Raw genomic sequence first — 21708 nt, forward strand, 5'->3', positions numbered from 1 at the left:
AAAAATACACTTAATCAATTAGAGCCCTCCTACATGGACTCCAATATGCCCACTACCTAAAACTCAAGAAATTAGTCTGTTTTTCTGACTCAGAAGGCCTTCTATCTTTTTTTGATATAGTTTGTGTATCCCATATAAATAAAGATATGAATAGAGTTGCTCATGAACTAGTTTACAATGCATGTAAATATAATATGATAGTAGAAAACTTGAGCAACCTAACAAATGCTTCTGTAACGACTTTACTTCAATGAATGTAGGTGAGAAACATCTAGCTAGCTTGTTGAGTTGTTCAGTGAAGGGAACCATATACATCGGATTCCAATAGCTATTTACTGACAATTTGTTTCTCTTTTCATTTTAGCCCCTCCGGTACTATTAATTACCTTCTTTGTTCTCTTTGTTATAGATAGTTGAATCACTCTGAGCAAAGCAGTTTCATAATTCAGCTTTCTGTGTCATATAAAACATCTTTTTCATATTCTGCTACACGGCTCTGCCATGTGGCAGATAAGGCAATTCAATGCAGTTCACATGCTTTCCCCATAGTTCCATCTTACCTGTCATTTGGGTTGAGGAGTGGGGTCAATGAACTTCAGCCATATCTAAGTTATCAATCCCTTCAGTGTCTTTAGTCCATTAATGAGAGAGAGAGAGAGAGAGAGAGAGAGAGGCTGATTGATGATCAAAGGGTAAAGCTTGTCCGCCAGGGCTTTGTAACTTGACATGTTCCCCCATATTCAGAGAATCTGAATATCCACCACTTTCTACTATAGTAATTAGCAAGGTCTACCGACATGGGTATGAGTATGACTGCACTGCATTTTCACAAGTCAATAGAAAGATAAGATGGAACAAACTCAAGAGCCAACAGCCAACTAAACCGAGGGCGCCGGGTCATATATACATTAATGGTTACTGAGCCTCTGGGGATCTATAAATTGGCATCAGATATGAAACAAGTTTCCTCATCCTTGTTGAAATAGTTTCTTTCTTTTCTTCCTTCCTGTTGAGCGAAAATGAGTTCCAAGGTTGTTTTACTTTTGGGCCTGGTAGTTGTTCTTGTCATCTCCTGGGAGGTGGCAGCGTCTGAAACCACGAAAGAAGAAAAAACACGTATGTTTAAGTTCTCGCTTCTTTCTTTGTTTTTTCATTTTATACGTTGTTCAATGTTCATGTTCATGGGTGTGGCCGTTGTTCGATCTGCTAAGCTAATTAAGCATAAAATATAAATTTCTTCTAACTTTGTAAAATTCTCCTTGATCTTTGTGTACGCTCAGAGAAGGCAACGGAGACAAACGGAGAAGTTGGTGAAGCCAAGTATGGCGGATACCCTGGTGGAGGGTACCCTGGAGGTGGAGGATATGGTGGATACCCTGGACATGGAGGAAATGGTGGATACCCCGGTCGCGGTGGTTACGGAGGAGGCCACTGCCGATACGGTTGTTGTGGTGGCGGGGGGTACCATGGAGGTGGCTGCCGACGTTGCTGCTCCTACCTCGGCGAGGCGCCTGACGCTGAGACTGAAGCCAAGCCTCAAAACTAAAGTGTCGCGCGCATTGGATTGGACTTTGGAGTGGTGTCTCAACACTCAGCACTCCGTTCTATGTTAGTGTTTGTGTGAGAAAGTTTGATAAATATGAATAAGGAAGCATGTATCATGTATGAATCCCATCTTCAGTACTCATGCTGATTGATATCCACTGTGAAAGCCTTGTAAAACCACTACCAGTTGCTCTGCTGGCTTTACCCATGGGAGTAATATTAATTAGCTTTTAGGTTTTTTTCCAATAAATGCTGATACAGTACTGCTTACCACTTTCACTTAAGTGTTCCAACATAACTATCTACTTATTTCTGCCACCTTAAGAGACTGATGCGACCAATCTTGAAAGCTATATTCATCAAATGGGGGCTTGTTTTATGCTGCAAAACTTGGGCCAGCAGGCTAGTCCAACCTGACTCCAAAAATCCGGATTAGGTTAGGTTGAGGCCATAATATTAAGTAATGTGTAAATAATTTAAAACTTGAATTCTAAGAATTTTAATTCTAGTGTTCTTTAATTGTGCCTAGCTGCATTTGGTTGCAGTGCAAATGAAAATGATGCAAATTTTTGTTTAATTTTGTTTGGGGTCTGACTTTTTTCTGCTGGTAAAAATAAAAATAAGGTAAATTTCAAAATAAAAATAAATCAGAATTTGTACCCAAATCATGTGACTATCATTGTTTTGCATTAGTGCAAACCAACCAAATATAACCTGAGGCTCAGGTTGGAAGGAGTACAAATACGAATATATACAATCATATAAAAATATATAATATGATACAAAATACAGGGTTTTGCACACTACATACTTATACTTATACTCCTTCCAAAATACAGGCCATAATATTTATACAAAATACAGGCTTCATACACTGAGCTGTCTGTTAACCATGTGTTTGTTAATAGTATGACTTCTCTTTATTAAAAAAAAAAAATTCCCAACTTAATACAAACAACATAGATTCCCAACTGGGGCTGTAAAAGGATATCAGATCAAATTTGGATAGGTGTATTTCTGAACTGTATTTGACAAGAACTTGAGAGATTGAATTTCATCCGTGGACATGTAAAACCTATAGAGTTATTGAATTCCATTTGTTAAGATAGTATATTTCTATAAAGTTACTATGAATTTATAAAGTTATATAGGCAACAAAAATATATATCATAAATAGAAAAATAAATCAGTTAATCTAAATCCAAGTCGGGTTGAGAGATGATAAATAAAGTGGGCATCCCTGGATTCGCATCAAGATTGTTTGAGTTGTAATAGATTAGGTTGAGTTTGTAAGGGAGAGATTTGTATTTGGGTATGGGGCAAGATGGGCTATGTCCTCTGTGTATTTTGTTTTACGAGAAGTACGAACAGACTCAATGCAGATTTCTAATTTTCACTGCAGAGCTATAAACATTCAAAATGACAATAATTCACACTCTATTTATCAATGCCCATTTATGAATTGGCATCAATTCCGAGCTGGTACCTACCCCAATAGTATTTTGTGTCTATAAATTCTGACCTTGGGCTGAACCGTCGTTCTCCCTTTATCTGTTTTATAGCATATGGTGGTTTAGCCAGTGTCAAACTGATAAGTTCCATTCTCCGCTCTTCTACTTTTACAACAATAACAACTAATATCAAACCTCATGAAACCATTCGTCATTTCTCCTAAAGAAGTCCATGTTCATCATAATTGAATGTCAATCTATTATTAACCTCAACTTTAGATCTCATTATACAAGGTGCGAACTGACTAGTTGGTAAGGTCTCTTATTGATTGTAGCGGGGGTTTGTGCACTTGAGTTAGGGGATGGGCTACCCAGTTGTATACGCTAAAAGAGAAAAGAACTTTTAGATCCCCATTATTGTGTATATGAGGCCAATTAAAATCCCTTAAAAGCAAATGAAAAGTTTGCAACCTGGCCGGGCTAGGGTTCGTGTTTTGCTAAAATTTGGATGGGCCGAGGGTGGGCCCGGCATGAAAATCGGGTACCCGACTTAGCACCCAGATCCATCATCAAATATATTCTTCGGGTGAGCAACGTGACTACACAGCTGAATTGCAAACAAAAAGTGATGGAATGTTCTTTGGCAAGAGAGAAGCAGCTGGAAATGAATAATGTTCGTTTGATCATGTATATTGCTCAAGAGTATGATCCATGGGGCTTCTTTTTCATGCACTCTGTCTCCCGTTAAATCCCTTGTACTATCTACATGTTCAATACTGTTTATTTGTGTTACGATGGATCCTCTTAAAACCTACAGCTGGAACTGGATGGGCTACACACAAACGTTCAGTGTATGAAGCCCACAGTCACAGCAGGGGACCATACCTTATGCATACGGAACATAATAGTGTGTTGATTCTTGATGGGTTCCGTAACCCATCTGGGCTCTGACCTACTGCTTAACTCCCAACACCCAACTTGTATTGGTTTGGACTTTGGAGAAGCAAGTTTTGAAAATGATGTTGCTTACTTTAGTTATTTCTTCTCCTTTGGAATTAATTTAATGCTCTTACTTGAGCTCATGACTTGTGCAGAGAGATATTTTCAAATGTACGGGGGGACTTGGCAATTGGATTGGGTGGGTCAGGCTTAGGTTGGGTTAAGATGTTTCGGGTTGGATTGACAAATGGTAGACCCTAACTTTAGATGTTCGGGTTAGGGTTGATTCACGTGTCATCCGAAAAAATAATTGAAATAAAAAAAAATATATGAAAATACCAAAATTAAAGAAAATGATCTTAAAATTCTAAAAATAAAATAAAAAAATTTGAACATTTAACAATTTAAAGAGTAAAGAAAAAAATGTAAAGATTAAAGAGTAAAAATTTCTAACAACTACATAAATAATCCCAATTAAACCTTATAATCAGGTCAGCGTGTTGACCCAACCTTACCTAGTTTTTTTGTATTCGATCAGGTCGGGTCATTCTCAAATTCATGTAACTAAATATGAGACCCTAATCCTATTTTCTCGGATTGGATTGGATCAACTTCACATGTTGGATCAATTTTTTGTCAGGTCTACATGCAGGACAAATAATGGTGACTCCAATGTTCAACATGCTGTCCATTATAAGATGATGGTCCCAATTACCTTGGACTTTCATTTGGTTGTTTGGTATCTTTTCAAATATGAAACTCTAGTTTTAATTCTTTCACAAGATCATGGTCCCAATTTAGGGCAGAAAATGGAACCCATTCGATCAAATTCAAATACGAACTTTCTTAATCCTATCCAGTTAAAGGTGATTCAAATTTGATCTCTCTACGTTACCAAAAAAATGTCGACCTAATTTTGATTGTGTGTTAATTGATCATAGCCCTTTTACTATCATGCCTTTTTGATAGAATAATTTTCCCTTCAAAGTATTGATACTCATCCTTTTTTAGAGTCACTGATAATCTAAATTATAATAGTTAGGTGATTTTATTAGTTTTAAATGCTAATAATTTGTGACCAAATAAAAAAAGTTAAAACAGAAAGATTTTCAGTAGAGAGTATTGATATTTTGAACTTTATATATACTCAAATTTATATTATATTTATTAGTAAAATATCTGATTGCAATCCTATGTCCAGTTTGATCTGATCCATTTGCAATCCTACCCCAAAATTCTATAATTTTGCTTCAGTCCAAATTCAACCATCTAATTAACCCTACACGTGTAATATACTTTGCCCATTTTTATTTGCACATGTGCATACAGGAGGTGCATTGATAGGTTCGACCCCAATCCCAATATTTAAAAGACCCATTTTGAATGCAATAAAAGAGTACGGACTTAAACATTCATCCAGTCTTGTATTCCTACACGTGTAAGAATAAACATATGATGGGACACCTTCCCTGGACTGAATGGAAGCGTAGTAGATTCAACTCCGCAATAAAGAATACATTTATTAATAGAAATTTTACAATGGATTGAAACTATACCTGTAATCTGTGGGTCGTGCCCTGCCGGAATGGCACGGATTGAAGGTGGCCCCGACACCATCCGTATTATGCCGTGTCGGGCCTCAGGCCTCAGCAGGCTGTGCTTGGGCAGCCCGATCTTCTTCCCAGGTCAGGCTTGGCATGGACCGTGGCTGAGTTTTCAGTCGTGTTAGGCCGGGCCGTCCCGGGCTAGAGGAACTGATCCATGGTGGGTTAGGCCTATTTTTTGTTCTTCTCTAAATATAACTGTTTATGGTTTGGATTCTAAGCTTAGAATCAGTTGCCTTGTTTCAATTGCAGAAAAACAGAGCAGTAGTGTCTATACTGATTGAGTTGTAAAAGCAAAGAGGATGAAAATGGAAGTAAAAGCAAGAAAAATAAGGGGATGCCTACCTTTTTTAACATGTTCAAAATAAGTTAACAAAATTGATGCGGATTCAACATAAATTAGAACTTGGATTTTCATACATCTTGAATAAGAGATTGACTTATATTTGAAAGGTTTTGAGAGGGTCTGAGGACATCTAAGGACATTTGAGATTGCAGTGAGAAAATTTATGATATTAGGTGACAAGAATTTACTGACAGGTGAATATAACAAATTCCAGAAACACCAGAAAGGAGAGGGTGAGAGGAATTACAAAGAAATCATGCACAAGAAAAAAACATTTTTTAGGAAAAGATGCCTAAGGGTAGAGCAATAACAACGGTTAATTATTTGCATAAATTAGGATTTTAAAACATGTTTAGAGGCAAGCGGCTTTCTTTTATTGGATTAGTTGAAACAGAACTGAGTCAGTAGAGAATCCGGACTGGTACTATTGTACCACATCAAGAGTGAATACACCCTACTTTATATTGATTATGAGTCCAGTCCAGATCTGCAACCTATAAGGTCATTACTCATTAATGGTGAGATGTTTCCACGGGTGCGTATGGGTAGAAGATCCAAGCTTGTGAATCAATGGCTTGTCTATTGTTGATTGGTTAGATATATTTTTTTTGATATTCGGTGCTATGCACCATTAATAACTTTTTCTTTGACCCCCTTTTCCTAAGGCTGCATTTGTTTGAGGTATATATTTACACCGTTAATGACTGATGCTCCGGTCCGGTGAATGATGTAAAGTGGAACCGATGCCATGCTGGGATGTACTTTTTTGTTGTTTGGCACTCATGGCTAGGGGTGGCAATGAGCCGAGCTTGAGCCTAATTCAGTGGCTCGATTGTTAAACGAGTCGAGTTCAAGCCTAGTAGAGCTCGGCTCGTGAGGTTCTAGAATCCTAAGGTTTCTTTGTATTCTAGTTACTCTAAAATTGTATTAATTATCTCTATAAAGATAAGCCTTATCCTAGTAAAATAAGTCTTATCTTAAATAGGATTCAATCTAATCCTATCCTAGATTAGATAGGATTCATCATTGTAAGTCTTCTTTGTAATCTATATAAACAGTAAGAAAGAGTTGAGCAAATCAATTAGACAGTTTTGTATGCCCTTAGCTTCAATCAGAATGATGTACTTTATGAGTTTATTGTAAATAAATAAAAATGCATATTTGATTCATGTTCCCTTGGTTTGTTTCTGTGCAATACCCTTAAACTGGACACTTAATGAGACTCATGTTAGTTTAGAATGTTCACAGCTAGTGGGTCAGTCTGGGAAGACCTATCCTGACGAGGCTGACACTGTGGTGCCACCAAGTCGGTTGGGGTGGCCTGTCTCAGCTGGCAGGGTGAGACCCTAGGCACATACAGTGTGCGATTAATTGAATCTATGAACTGGACCAGATTTCCAGTGTTGCCCTGGACCTTGGAGATTGATGGAAAAAACTGAAATGTTACACCCGACCCCTAGACTCGATTATGATACTACACTAGGTGTCATATTGGGCTGTCTTTGATGTATCAATCAGTGAGATCCTTAGCGGGGCTCAAAACCTGGGTATGTTGAGACAGTTTGAGAATTCATCTGAGTGGGTGATCATAGTGACAGAATCAACCCCTTTGTCGGACAAAGGTAATGATCAGGGATGCACTTTTACTGATGGAAACCAAGACTACCGGCAACCGATTTCAATCGTTGAGATTTGTTTTTGCAAAATATATTTTATATGAGATATAAAAGTATATATATTATGGTTTCTAAAAGGTTTGTAAGAAGGTTTTAATTCCCGGGATCCATATAAGCAGAGAGTGCAACACTGTTCCTTGCAGTCGAGGGAGATGTCCTCTCTTGTCGGGCAGTGTATGATCATTATGGGCTGAGAGGTTAAGTGTAAGACCATTGAGGATAATACCTGATGGGCTAATCTTGCATCTGCCCACAGTCCCTATGTGTTACAAGGTGGCTTGGCCTAGGGACCACTTAGGGTAAGTGTTGGGCCCATAGAGCCCATTTGATGGGTTTTCAAGGGGTGCATTGTCCATAACAGTGTATTCGGCCAGGCTTTGTAATAAAGGCTGGGCCGAACCCATGTGGCTGATGTGTAAATCAATGCTTGGGTCCCACGCTATACAAGGAAGCCCAACTGGGTAGTAGTTAGGAAGGTTAAGCGAGCACATAAGCTTAATGGGACTGAAGCCCATTTCGAACTGGGCTATTTAATTAGTTAATTATGGGGCGAATTCTGAGATGGATTAGCAGGTAGGATAGGGTCTTGACCCTATCCACTCAGAGAGTCTAGATCTGAATGTGATTCAGATCTAAAAACCTCCTAATGAGATTAGGAGAAAGCTAATCCAATCAGTAGTTAAGATAAGGATTTATCCTTATCACCTAAAGAGAAGGCTGATCCAAATATGATTTGGATAGCATCTCCTAATTGGATTAGGAGCTGATCTTTTAGGTTAACAAAAGAAGGAGGGGGCGGCAGCCTTTGGTAGACACACAATCAGATCCTCTTTAGTGCTGAAATCACACAGAAGGAAGAATTATGCATCCCTGTAGAATTCTTTCTTGCCGCCTCCCTGTTCTTGCCGCCCCTGTTTGCCAGTTCGATCTCCAGTTGTGGGAGAAGTCAAGATTCGATCTTGACATCAGTTCTTTGAGAAAGGATTGATAGGAAGCTGTGCTCATGTGCCATTCTGCTGATTCTTGCGAAGGACAGAGTTCTTGGAGAAGAACACTACTGATTTTGCTCCATCCTACACTGCACCATATTCAGTGGGAGTAGTCTTTGGATCATTCCTTGGGCGTGAACACCTTCGTTGGGGGATACTGTTTCTCCGTATCAGGTATAATCCTCTCCTACTCCTTTTGGTTCAGATCTGTTTCAGTTTATGGTTCAAGAATGATCCTTGAAAATATGATTTTCTAAATAGGGAATGCGATTCTCAGTTGAAAGGAGAGAAAAATGTTTGAGATTCGCCCCCTTATTCCGTAATCTTTGGGCGTCCATACGATTGATCTTTCATCCCTTCAGTTCAAAACCTCTCTGTCTTGTTTTGCTAGTGGGACTCATGAAAACTCAACTTTCCTCAATCAATTTACCCATGAAAACCTTTCCCTTCTCTTTGATGGATAAATTACTTTCTTAGGAATAAGTTAAGAATACAAAAACGGCCATTAAATAAGATTTAAGCCTTAATTTGAGAAGAGTACAAATAATACAAATATATACACAGTACAAATACAGGTTTTGAAATACATAATACAAGGCTTTGCACTATACATATTTGTATTTATACTCCTTTCAAATTAAGCCTTAAAACAAAAAGATTTAGAGTTAAATTTGGTAATAGAAAAACTTATCTATATAATTTTAATAGAAAAGAATACGAGTAAATACACCTGCTCTGAGAAACGTGTACTTAGATAAATAATTTACGGATAAATGATGAAGAGGAAAAGTAATTAATAAAATTTGTTCCATTTTTCTATTTCTTTCATATTTTCTATCAAACCAAATACAACCTAAATGTGTTGGTTGGGATGCACACTTTTACAAATTCCTTAGGTTCTTTTTATTTGCAATGCAATTCTATTTGCATCACTACAAATCCATGGAAGTGTAAATTAGAAAAGTGCATTCTCGTCCACTTTAACTTTGGGTTTAATTAAAAAAGACTTTGTGTTTATTTTAATTTCTTTTAGGTTTTATTTCACTTCATTTTAATGTTTTCAATCCATTGTTGACTCGGCTGGTCGAATCGTTTGAACCATCACCTGGCCAGGATTCTAGGTCCGGTTCAGTCAAGACCCATTAGACGGTCAAAAACCATTGACTTGGTGAAGAATTGTTCAACCTGTTTGGTTCGACCGTTGACCCGTTTGATCCAGTGACCAGGTCATGGGTTGCACACTCAATGCATGCAAACTTTCAACGGTCATAACTTTGCATTCCGATGTCTGTTTGGGGTGATTATTTTTTGTGAAAAAAGCCCCCTTTTTGGCCTTAAATTAAAAATTTTAATATTTTTTATAAATAAAAAAATTAAAAACTGAATTAAAAAAACATAAATTAAATATAAAATAATATATGTATATAAATATATATATGCAGTTACAGCTGGTTGAACCGGTTGCTGCCTCTGGATTGGTTTTTAAAACATTGCTTGATTTATGCTGCAAACAAACATAATAAAATTTAAAACCCATAGATATAAATCTGAATTTGCATTCAACTGATTTAGCATATGCATTCCCATGCTTTTGCACCACTGCATATAAATTGTATTGCAAACAAACTAAACCCTAAGAATTTCCCTGAACTCTCTTCTGTTTCTCTCTTATTTTGTATCAAACTAAACACAGCCTAAAGGACTCTAAATACTCTTATATTGTACCCTCGGCTGGTTGGTGTGCTACTAACAGAAGTATGTCCAATGGCTTTTCAACCGACTCTTTCTTTTCTCATCAATTCTTTTTAGCCACCTGTATTACTAGTTTCTTTGATCTTCTTGTCGTAGGGATAGACTGATAGTTGTACCAGTCTGAACAAACCAGATTCATATATAATTTAGTTTGCTGTGTGGTATACAACATCCTTTCTGCACAAAATAACTACACAATCCTGCATCTAGACACAGTTTTGCCATGTGGCTAGCTGAGGCAATTAGTTCACCCATGTTTTCCGATGCCATGGTTCCATGCATCTTAGCTCGAGTACGTGGGGTCAATGAATTTCAGCCATCTCTAATACCACCAATCCCTTCATTGTCTTTAGTCCATTAATGAGAGGGAGAGATCCCTTCTGGCAAGTGACAAATGGCCCCTTCCAGAATCCAGATAGGTTCTAGATAGGTGATAGCGGATGTGATGATCAATGGGTTAATAGTCTGACAGACAGACAGCCATTAGAAAAATTTAGGCTTGTCCCCCGGGGGCCAGGGCTTAGTAACTTGACATGTTCTCCTCCCCATATTAAGAGAATCTGATCCACCACTATTATAGTCAGGTGTACCGACATGGGTATATGCATAGTTTAAGAAGTCAATAGAAAGATAAGATTGCACCGAGCTCAAGAGCCAACAGCCAACTAAAAATAGTGGATCATATTCGAGAGATCATTAATGGCTACTCGTCTCTTTGGAGATGTATAAATTGGCATCAGATGAAACAAGTTTCCTCATCCTTGTTGAGATAGTTTCTTTCCTCTTTCTTTCCTGTGTTGATTTGAGTGGTTTTCGGTGAGGAAAATGAGTTCCAAGGTTGTTTTACTTTTGTGTCTTGTAGTTGTTCTTCTTCTCATCTCTTCAGAGGTGGCAGCTAAGGAATTGTCTGAGTCCACCAGAGAAGAAAAAACGCGTACGTCAATTTCTCGCTTCTTTCTTTTATCATTTCATACGTTGTTGTCCATGCATGATCAGGGAAGCTATATATCTAATTAATTAATGCCCAGGCAAATACTGCCTATAGAAGAATTGAAACAATCCCATCGATCCCAGGCTTCAACCTAGCTAGATGACTGTTTGGCTCTTGGGTCCATGGCGTAGTATGTCCTGCTTGGCTGGCTCCTATATAAGCACTTATTGGCTACGTACTGATCCCAACTCTTATTTTGCATGCAAGAAAAACAGGACGTCTATTCTATTTAGTTCTCTTGGATGGCCGGCCGGCTGTAATACCATAGCCTGCTGATTGCTACGTACTTTTGATCACCTATCCAATATGATATGAGGCAAATTAAACTTAGATGATGATCTTGCTCATTGATTAATTGGGTGGCCGTTATTCTTCCAAACTAAGCATAAACTTCTTCAAAGTTTCTAAAATTGTCTTTGATTTTACACATGCATGCAGAGAAGGCAACGGAGGCAAACGGAGTTGATGATGCCAAGTATGGTGGATACCCTGGTGGCTGGAACCCAGGAGGTGGATACCCTGGTGGAGGGTACCCTGGACGTGGATATGGGGGATACCCTGGACGTGGATATGGGGGATACCCTGGACGTGGAGGATATGGTGGATACCCTGGACGTGGTGGATATGGTGGATACCCCGGTCGCGGTGGTTACGGAGGAGGCTACTGCCGATACGGTTGTTGTGGTGGCGGGGGGTACTATGGAGGCGGCTGCCGACGTTGCTGCTCCTACCTCGGCGAGGCGCCTGACGCTGAGACTGAAGCCGACCCTCAAAACTAAAGTGTCGCGCGCATTGGATTGGACTTTGGAGTGGCGTCTCAACACTCAACACTCAACACTCAATACTATGTTAGTGTTTGTGAGAGAAAGTTTGATACATATGAATAAGGAAGCATGTATGGATTCCAAGTAATTCATTCATGCTGATGCTGAATAAGGAAGCATGTATGGAAATAATATTAACTAGTTTCTTACAATAAATGCTGTTTGACTTCTCCCACTTTAACAAAACATCTCTTTCCAATTAACGCTTTGACTTGTGTGTTTCAAAAACGATTATCCATGTATCATATTCATATTTGAGAGCATTGACTGTTCAGCCCATTTCACAATTCTTAGCCCAATTGTATAGGTGAAATGAATCTTGACCGTGGATTAATGTTAAATTCATGGACAGGATGCTGTTTATAAGGGGTTACTAACTAATAGACTATACATTTCTTGGTCTCTTACTCCTAACTTGCTTAGCCATGTTTCAATTTTTAAGGCATGTCTAAATGATATTAATCATCGTATTTGCTAATAGGTCTAGTTTTATTTATTGCCTTTTTAAAACCCTAAGTAGAGGGTTGCCACCTTGAAATTTTCTTAACCAATATACAAACTAAGATCATTATTACATTACATGGGAACCGGTTGACTGATCCATCCTATCCAATCAATCAAGTATGGTCTCATTCAATTCGATTTATATATTTAAATTTGTGTTTTCACTAAAGATTCATAGGTTCAAGTTTTCGTATAATTTTATTAATTTTTATCATTTTGAGTTAAAGTTATTAATGGTATTTAATATATAATTGCAAACAAAATTTGATTTGAGTCCAAACGTAAACAGATCTGACCTGATTCATTTGCGGCTACCCAAAGTTGTATAATTTTGTCCCACTCCAGATTAGACCTGTTCATGGGCTGGGTAACCTGTCAGGCTTACTATCGGCTTGGGTGTTTTAATTAAGTCTTGACCAAGCCTAAGCCCGGCCCAATAATATTATATTATAAATAATAAAAAATATATAATAATAGATATTAGGTAATGAATTATGTTTTGTTCGAATTTAGGTGTATACTTGTATCTTGGGTAGCAATATTTTATGCATAGAATGTGTGATATAATAGGAGCAAGTTAAAATAATGTGAAATCAAAAGTTAAAACTAATTAAGATATTGCAAAACAGATTTATCAAAAAAAAAAAAGATATTGCATAACAGGCTTTGGATTCATAATAAGGCTCAAGAATAGACTCAATAGTCAGGTCAGGCTCGGGATATCCTGATCAGCTTCAATTCTTGATGATTGAATATCCTATAAATTCAGTGCGTGTTGTGGACTGAGATTTAACTCGACCCACTTCAATTGCCGAGTTGTATGACATTCATGTTGCAATTAAGGACTACAGTCTTATACTTTCCATTCAGTCTTGTCTCCTTACGAGAATATCTGATCTCTTACCGACAAAAACCCTACTCAAACCAGCCCATGCTTACAGCTGTATCTGTATTTGTATCTTACTATTCATGGGAGATGTTTCCAATATACAATGATTCTTGTGGGTAGGAGATTTGAATTGTCCTTAGACACGTGTTAAATAAACAAATGATGAAACACGTGCCCTGCCCTAGACTAAATGGAAGTGTAAAAGATCTAGACCTGCAATAAATAGATAATTTATTAACATAGACCTTATGATGGATTGAAAAAAGGGCAGGATTGCCACAAACAAAGGCACATATTATGATATCGGATTTGGTGCTCACAAAATTGTGCTCACATCACACTGTTATCACAACCCCTTTCAGCCATGCATTGAGAACATCTTACCATGAATAAAAAGATACAAGTATGAAAATGTTCCCAATGTATGACTGAAAAGGGCTGCATGTGAGAGTTGTACTTACAACCACAGCCTATGAAAGTCCCAATCTGCTAACCATAACACTATCCATAACATAAAACAGCCGCACATGGAGAACATTTTGGTTATCGTTAAATGGGGAGATGTTTAATTATAGTGTCTTGTGGATAAGGTTTAAAGTATTAGTATTGGGTATTATATTAATAAGCTTGCATACAGGTGCATATTGTGATTCGCTTTTGAATATGTATGAACACGATGAAATGATATGGATATACTTGAATATATTGGTAAAAATCTTATAAGTAACCCCACAAATGTATCAATATATAATAATAAATAAAAACTTGAAATAACTTTGAATAAAGTATCTATACATAACAAATACAAACTTTGACGGCTTATATAAAGAAATATATTATAATCAACAATATCGGGAGTCTAGAATATATACATATCATACAATAACTTCACTAATAATACATCAAACAATGTTTGAGATTCCAACCTACTAAAAGTTCACTACAAGACACGTTAAATTGTTGTTGAAGAAATAAGTTTGATAGATCCATCTTGTAGTTTCTCCTTGGTATGAAATCCATTTAGGATATATAAAATAAATGTTTTTTTTTTTAATTTCAAAATTTTCCTAAACATTAAGAAAAAAATATTTTTGGCATAAATTATTGTTAGATCAATGAGTTCAAAAGATCATTGATAGATTTTTTCCTACAATAAAAATCATTGTTAACATATAAAAAATCACTATGATTATTTTTTATAATTTTATTTGTTGGAACAACTTATAAATGTTAAATATTTATAATTTTCTTTGTTGGATGATAATTTAAATGATAAATATTTTTTATCAAAAGAAACAACATATTTTAGGTGAATTTATTTCTAAAGGAATTTAATCCTGAATCTTTCTTGAACTTAGAAAATAACAATGGTTGTTATTTGTCAAGACAACCGCTGTTAGCTATCAAAATTTCAGGAAAGAACTGTAGTGCTAGAAAGCCATAATATTGGAAGAGCTTTGAACACTCAAAAACCCTGGTTAATTTTGATGAATGCCACCTGATTGGTTTAAACCTTTATGAAACCGGTTGATTGGTTACAAAAATTTTTGGTATCATAGTTGAACCCCAAAGTTTGCTATTCATCATAAAAATGGTTGAGAAGGGGTTCTTGCCCTTTCAGGTTTATATCTCTTGAAAACTAACAAAAAGAAATTGTTTTCATTTTAAAAACAAAATCATATGTATTGACAAATACTTCCAAAGTGAAATTTTCTCAAATTTTTATTGAGTCATGATACACTAATATCTAATATTTTAATTACTGAAATATTTATTAAAAATTATAATATCATGATGAGTTTGTCTTGTGTTAGTCCTAACTAAAACCTCATTACAAGACATTGAGTTGGTGCACATTTTCTGAGACACGCACTCCCTTGTGATCCTCCAACAAATCATTGAACTATAGAAAAGAAAATATAAATGCTAATAAATTCAAGTACTAAGATTGTAATGAACCCTAGAAAACTAGAAAAATCATTAATAGAAAAAAGGGCCTTGTAATCCACAATAAATCAATTTAGATGTAATAAACAAATAAAACACAATAAAAAGCTTACAAAATAGTTGATTATGTATTTCCTTCTATAGGCTTGGTTGGAAAGTTTCACCATTATTTCTCTCATATTGCCATAAATATCAAACATATCAAAGTATGCCCTTAATATTGATACCCTCCATTCTATTTTTCCTTTATAAATTAACGCAATCAAGATCCACCCTTATAGAATGATACATCTTATATGATGACTTTTAAATTCAGAGATCTAATATCCATGTGTTAAGTTTAAAAGAGTATTTGAGAACTTTTTTGTTCTTTCTTTTTTTTTTGGTTTAGAAAAATAACACTAATTTATTAAATTTTAAATAGAGAATGATACACTGATAGATATATGTAGATGTATGACATTTTTCACAATTAGATACATGCACTCTCTCTCTCTCTCTCCATTAGTAAATACTCTGAATTGAAGCTTTCAGAAATAGTTATGGGTTCAAAGACATCTTGAAATTTCAATGTTTTTAATCAATATGATTTTATTTATAAAATTATTAAGTAAGAAATATCATAAAAAAAAGCCTCTATAACATATCTACGGAGGCATCTTCGTTTTCGGTATCATAGAGGTGCCTTCTTGTGCTTCTAACCACATTTTTATACCCTCATATTTGGCAAACAAAAGAGAAGAAATGTTATTTTAGGATTGGCGCCCAAAAAAACACGAGGCGCCAAACTTCTCTCTTCCCCTAGCCTCTCTCTTATTCTTTCCATTTCTCCCTTTATTCCAATCGAAGCATTCATTGTAATTGCATCTCCCTTCTATTCTCCACTCCGTTTTCTTCTTCGACACCAGTGCTGGAAGTCCCAAGAATGTTCAGGATTCCAAAGGTCATAGCCTGAGATTAAAAACGGTCAAGGGGGAGAAAGAAGGGGGAACTAATGCGAAAAGAAAGAGTAAGAAATAGTGACGTTGCAGGTTTCTTTTTCTTCACATAGTGTCACGGTCTGACACAGGCTTAGCTTTGCCTACGCTTGGCAGGCTTACGTTAAGGAACATCACCATCATTTTTGCTAGTAAGATTATTGGGAAATCTCATGTCATATTCAGGCAAACCATCAAAAGCTTAACGTACTCTTTGAGGAGGGGTGGTCGATCTCCTTGGGTGCTTAACCTTGGCACTCTTAGACCAACATCCCTTGCGGGGCGGCCCTAGTTAATAGCTAGCATGGCTGCCAGGGTTTCTCATGGGCGCACACATGCTCATGGAGACAGTGCATGGACCAGCACTACGCCACCGACACTCAAGGGAGGCTTGGCATGCGGGCCTGGCTCAAGCATGACCCTTCACCATGCCCAGCCCCTTGCCTAAGTTGAATGAGCTATCCCGTTGCCCATAGCGCATGGGTGTGTTCCAACCCAGCGGTTGCCTATCATCATTGACACTCATGTGCCTATATCATCGGTGCCCAATCGCCTCTCATCATGGCCGTCCCTCTTTAGCACGTAAGAGGCACCTCCCATGGACCGGCCAGAGCCAGCCGAGTACCCCGGCCATGCGACTTGAGGTCATGATCTAGTGCTACTGACCTTGGTGGAGCCTTTTCATCGAACAACTCCTAGCCCTAAGCATACAAAAAGGCTTGTCCTGGCCTACCTTGGCCTAGACGCCGCACGGGTTTATTCCACTCCAGAGTTACGCGACTATTATCGATTCTTGCTCTGCGACCTTTGCAATCACCAACGATATCAACATTTCACATGTTACCGCATCACCCTCTACCACCACTAGCTTTTTTCTTGCTATTGGTTTTGTTGTTATATATTTATTGCTACTGTTAGATTCTTTGGAAACGGGAAGTTCTATTGCAGAGTACCAAGGCTTAGATTTGAGAGCTCAAAGTGGTAGGCATGCCAGGTGTTCGTTAGGTATTATGTTTGCTTCTTTGCTTTGTTTACCTGTACCATTATTAGCATGATTGGTTGGTTCAGTACTTAGTGGATATGGAAAAATATTGATGACTTGTCCATCTTGAATTGTCAATAAATTCTTCGATTCAGCATCACAAGAAGTATTTGTAGGGTGGGCCCCTCTTTCTCTTTCCCGTTCGCATGTCCATCACTCCAAGTCTCCCTGTTTTAGTGAGATAATGGCATTTGTAACTTAAGCCTGGATTGGCAGGAGTTATGTGTCATGGAGTTATGAGCAAATGTCTCCGCATGGTTGGTGATGGAGGGTGAATTGACCCGACCTCCTAAGAAGGTGACATATGGACATGACTCAGCATAAGTAACAATTCAGCATGATAGTCTGGTTATAATCCGGTGTAACGAGCTCGCTGAAACCCTCGTGGGCCAGTTCGCTACATAAACAACTCATTGCGGAACAGCTCGTTACAAAGCGAGCTTGAGCTCACTAGTGTGTTAGACGAGGAACACTCCAAGCTATTTCAGCTTGCGAGCTTGGACAATTAGCTCGCTCCAACCCTTTGGTAAGGCCGCCTCAAAGGCCTCAGGCGAAATCACCTTGGGACGCCACAACAGCTCGCTATTAAGCGATGCGGTGTCCTCAAGAAGCTTCTTATCTGACAAGACTGTACCGTCAGACTACACCCACGTCTCTTGACTGATGGCGCAATACCTACCAACCCAGCGGGCTGCACCCTCGTCTCTCGACAGGCGGCGATGTGTCTGTCCTTCCCAAGTCACATCTCTCATCCGATTGGACCAGTACCCTGCAACGGTTACCTGCGCAGCCCTGGTGAATAACAGTTGCGACAGAGGGCCATTGGCGGTTACACCCGACTTGACAAAACAGCCAGTATTTAAGGACCCCAATTTCCAAGGGGCGGAGGTAATTGAACTGATCTAGCGCTATCTGCACTCTCAGCTCTCTTTGCATTTCCTACAGCTCTCAGTTCTAACTTAAGCACCGGAGTATTCTCACTGGACGAGCTCCTCGGGAATCCTCTGCCTTCCTCTTCTCAGGTACCGTCCATCGCTTCAAAAAGCCTTCCTCCAAACTCTACAACTTTTAGTAAGACTTCAGCATCCATGGCTTCCTCTAGCAATGTCGGTCGAGGTGCCGACCATAACACTTCTGGGGAGCGACCTCAGCTCCCCACTGTCTGCATTGGACAGTTCACCGTCCCCCTCTCTGTGGACGGAGTTCCCAGCCTGAATGTGCCTCAGACAGTGACACCTGTGAACGCTCCGCTCCCTTCCACGGTTGGAACAACCTTCACTGAACCTTCTGTTGTTCCCCCAGTGACCAACCAAAACCAGCTTGAAGACCTGGTGCAGTGCATGCAAGTTATGCAAGCTCAAATGCAACACTTCTAGCAGTTTCAACTCTATCAGTAGCAAGTGCTGCATCAAGTTTCTCAGTACCAGTATCAACAGCAGTTCCCTCCACTGCCTCAGGCCCAGCAGCTGCTTCCCCCTCAGCATCCGGCCACGCAGCAAGCCAAGCCCCTCGTCAGAGCGAACATCCTCGCCGGGGAGAGGCCTCTCAAACCCAGAATCCTTCCAAAAGCCAAGCCTCGTCCCACGGCAGGAAGGAGAGACCAGTCACCCCCGCCTCGCAGCCTGCATGCAGGTTGGGGGCCTCCCAGCCAGTCAGGCCCGCATCGCCTCAGCACTCTCAGTTCAAGCTCTCGCTCGCCGAAAACCAGTTTGAGGTCCTAGCCGCGGATTACAAGCAAGGCCCTTTGATTCACAGCTATCATCAGCAATCCGAGCCCCTCCCTGGGCCCATCGAGCTTGGTAATACTGAAGCAAGCAGCACCAATGCCGAGCCTGCGAAGCAGCAGCGGAGGCGCTGATGAGATCGTCGAACTGCCACTCGCGACTTGCCTGAGCTCAAGGGTAAGGAGGAGATAAGCTCAGGTGAAGTAAAAGCTACTCCTCTCCTTTCAGTTTCTTCCCCCCTGTCTTCAGAACTTCTTGTTGTTCCTATGCAAAAAGACTTCAAGCTTCCTCCCTTGGATAAGTATGACGGATCCTTCGATTTGAATGACCATGTTGATGCCTTCCAGTCCCAGATGCACCTGGCAAGGGCCTGAGAATCCTGTATGTGCGTGGCTTTCTCCACCACCTTCAAAGAAGTTGTTATGGGCCCGCACGTAGGATCTCATCACGGGTCGGTCCACCGGGAGAGACTCCTATCTTCTCTTGCCCTTTCCCTTGCGTACAGACCCTATTGTGGCAATCGTGTGGGCGATTTGTCCAAGAGATCACCCGAACTCTCCTAATGGGTGATTTGTCCAAGAGACCACCCGAGCTCTCCTCACTCTCTTTCTTGACTGGGAAAACTGAATGCTTTATTTCAACTCGTAGCTCCTTAAATAGGAGATTTACAAAAGGAAATTCCTTGTTGGATTCAGCTAGGCTAAGGTAATCCAACTTAAACTCAAACTCCTAATTACCTACTCCTAATAGTAACACAACTCTTACTTAAGATAAGATAAGATAAGGGATAAGGAATAAGGAATGGTGTAGCTGGCGGCGAGTTGGCGGGCAGAGCTGATGTGGTAAGATAAGTGTGGGCCCACCCTGATGAGCTATCATGTGGGCCCCGCCCTACTGCTGCTGCCGGAGGGTGCACGTGTCTCGCAGTGCTGCTGTCATGCGATGCTTGCTGCTGCCGTGCGGAGCGTGCTGCTGCCTAGTGCTGCTGCCATGCTGTGCGTTGTCGGGCGGTGCATGCTGCGTGCTGCCAGGCGGTGCGTGCTGCGCGTTGTCGGGCGGTGCGTGCCGCTGTGTGCGTTGCCGGGCAGTGCGTGTTGCGCGCTGCCAGGCGGTGCGTTGTCGGGCGGCTGTGCGGCGCTGCCGGGTGGTGTGTCCATAACATCACACCCCTCCCAGACTACGAGCTTGTCCTCAAGCTCGAATTCCGGATACGTGGTTTGGAACTCTGCGAATGGATCCAACGACTGCACACTATTTCTCAGTCCACCAACAGTATGAACAACAAGGGGCTGTCCCATAGCTCAGTGCATAAAGTTGGTTCCATTCTTTTGCATCAATCCCCTTCACGATGCCCTTCCGCTTCCCATCACACTCATTTATTATTTGATGCAGACCCCAGCCTCCTTCTTTAGTTTTCAGCCCCCAGGCGTAACCATGGCTTACAGTGACTACTCGATCTGCTGCTTCCAGGTCAGCTGCAAGGATATTGAAGTTTTCCCCACCTCCTGGGTCATGTATGTAGTTTTGTAGGAGCTCCACATAATGAAAATCGCGTACTGGACCATGACCCTGGTGTGCTATGTTGTGGATCACAGGAGCGCACCGGGTATACTTACAGAAGAGAACCTTAAGAGCATCCTTACAGAAGTGAACTATGCATTTTAAAATATCCCCTCGGCCTCCCTCATATATATTTTTCTCAATGTTGCGAAACATAGGGCTGTCCATGAACACAAAATCTATGCCATCAATATAAGCTTGAAAGAAAGTTACCTCCATATCCCGCCCATCCACCTTATATCTTTTGTGCACTCCTGTTTCTTGGGCTTCTACATAGTTACCATACCGTGGTGCTACAATCATAACTCTATGTTCACGTCGAGCCAAAGCCTTCGGTAAAGCCCTAGCAACATTGCCAAGTCCACCTGTCTTCGACAAAGGAGCACATTCTGTAGGTACCAATATAATGTTCGTGACATTGTCCCCGGCCAAAGGAGGAGACTTTACAGTCTCATCCTCCGTGCGCTGATCCTTGGTAATAACTACGGCTGTAGGGGCAGCGATCTGCTGTTCGCTAGATGCCTCTGCCCAGTTCGGACGACGACTATTTGTGTTGGCGATTCCCTTAGAACTCCTTTCTTTGTTGGAGAGGAATGCTTCCAGCAGGCGTCGCATCTCCCGGACGTCGTCTTTGACCTTATGAACCTCCCTGCTGGTTTCTACGAGCCTATGCTCCAGTTCGTGGACCCTGGATGATAGCTGTTGCAGATCTCCCATGATGACCGGCTCTGATACCAGAATGTTATGGGCCCACGGGTAGGATCTCGTCACGGGTCGGTTCACCGGGAGAAACTCTTGTCTTCCCTTGCCCTTGCCCTTGCGTACAGACCCTATTGTGGCAATCGTGTGAGTGATTTGTCCAAGAGATCACCCGAGCTCTCCTAATGGGTGATTTGTCCAAGAGACCACCCGAACTCTCCTCACTCTCTTTCTTGATTGGGAAAACTG

The 21708-nt window shown here is 40.0% G+C and overlaps 2 long non-coding RNA genes and 1 pseudogene across 2 annotated transcripts; 2 read left to right on the forward strand and 1 right to left on the reverse strand.

Moving 5' to 3' along the window:
• The first annotated feature begins 644 nt into the window (after nucleotides 1-644).
• LOC148873615 (uncharacterized) lies at nucleotides 645-1824 on the forward strand. The gene is made up of 2 exons (XR_016104414.1): nucleotides 645-1116; nucleotides 1281-1824. It is a non-coding gene; the product is annotated as an uncharacterized LOC148873615 (long non-coding RNA).
• A 9235-nt stretch (nucleotides 1825-11059) lies between these two features.
• Nucleotides 11060-12303, forward strand: LOC148873616 (uncharacterized). The gene is made up of 2 exons (XR_016104415.1): nucleotides 11060-11236; nucleotides 11732-12303. It is a non-coding gene; the product is annotated as an uncharacterized LOC148873616 (long non-coding RNA).
• Nucleotides 12304-20451: 8148 nt separating this feature from the next.
• On the reverse strand, nucleotides 20452-21477 carry LOC148873617 (granule-bound starch synthase 2, chloroplastic/amyloplastic pseudogene; annotated as a pseudogene).
• Nucleotides 21478-21708: the final 231 nt, after the last annotated feature.

This window comes from Nelumbo lutea, chromosome 1, assembly GCF_056320005.1.
Source record: "Nelumbo lutea isolate HS-2025 chromosome 1, American lotus-T2T, whole genome shotgun sequence".
NCBI lineage: Eukaryota > Viridiplantae > Streptophyta > Magnoliopsida > Proteales > Nelumbonaceae > Nelumbo > Nelumbo lutea.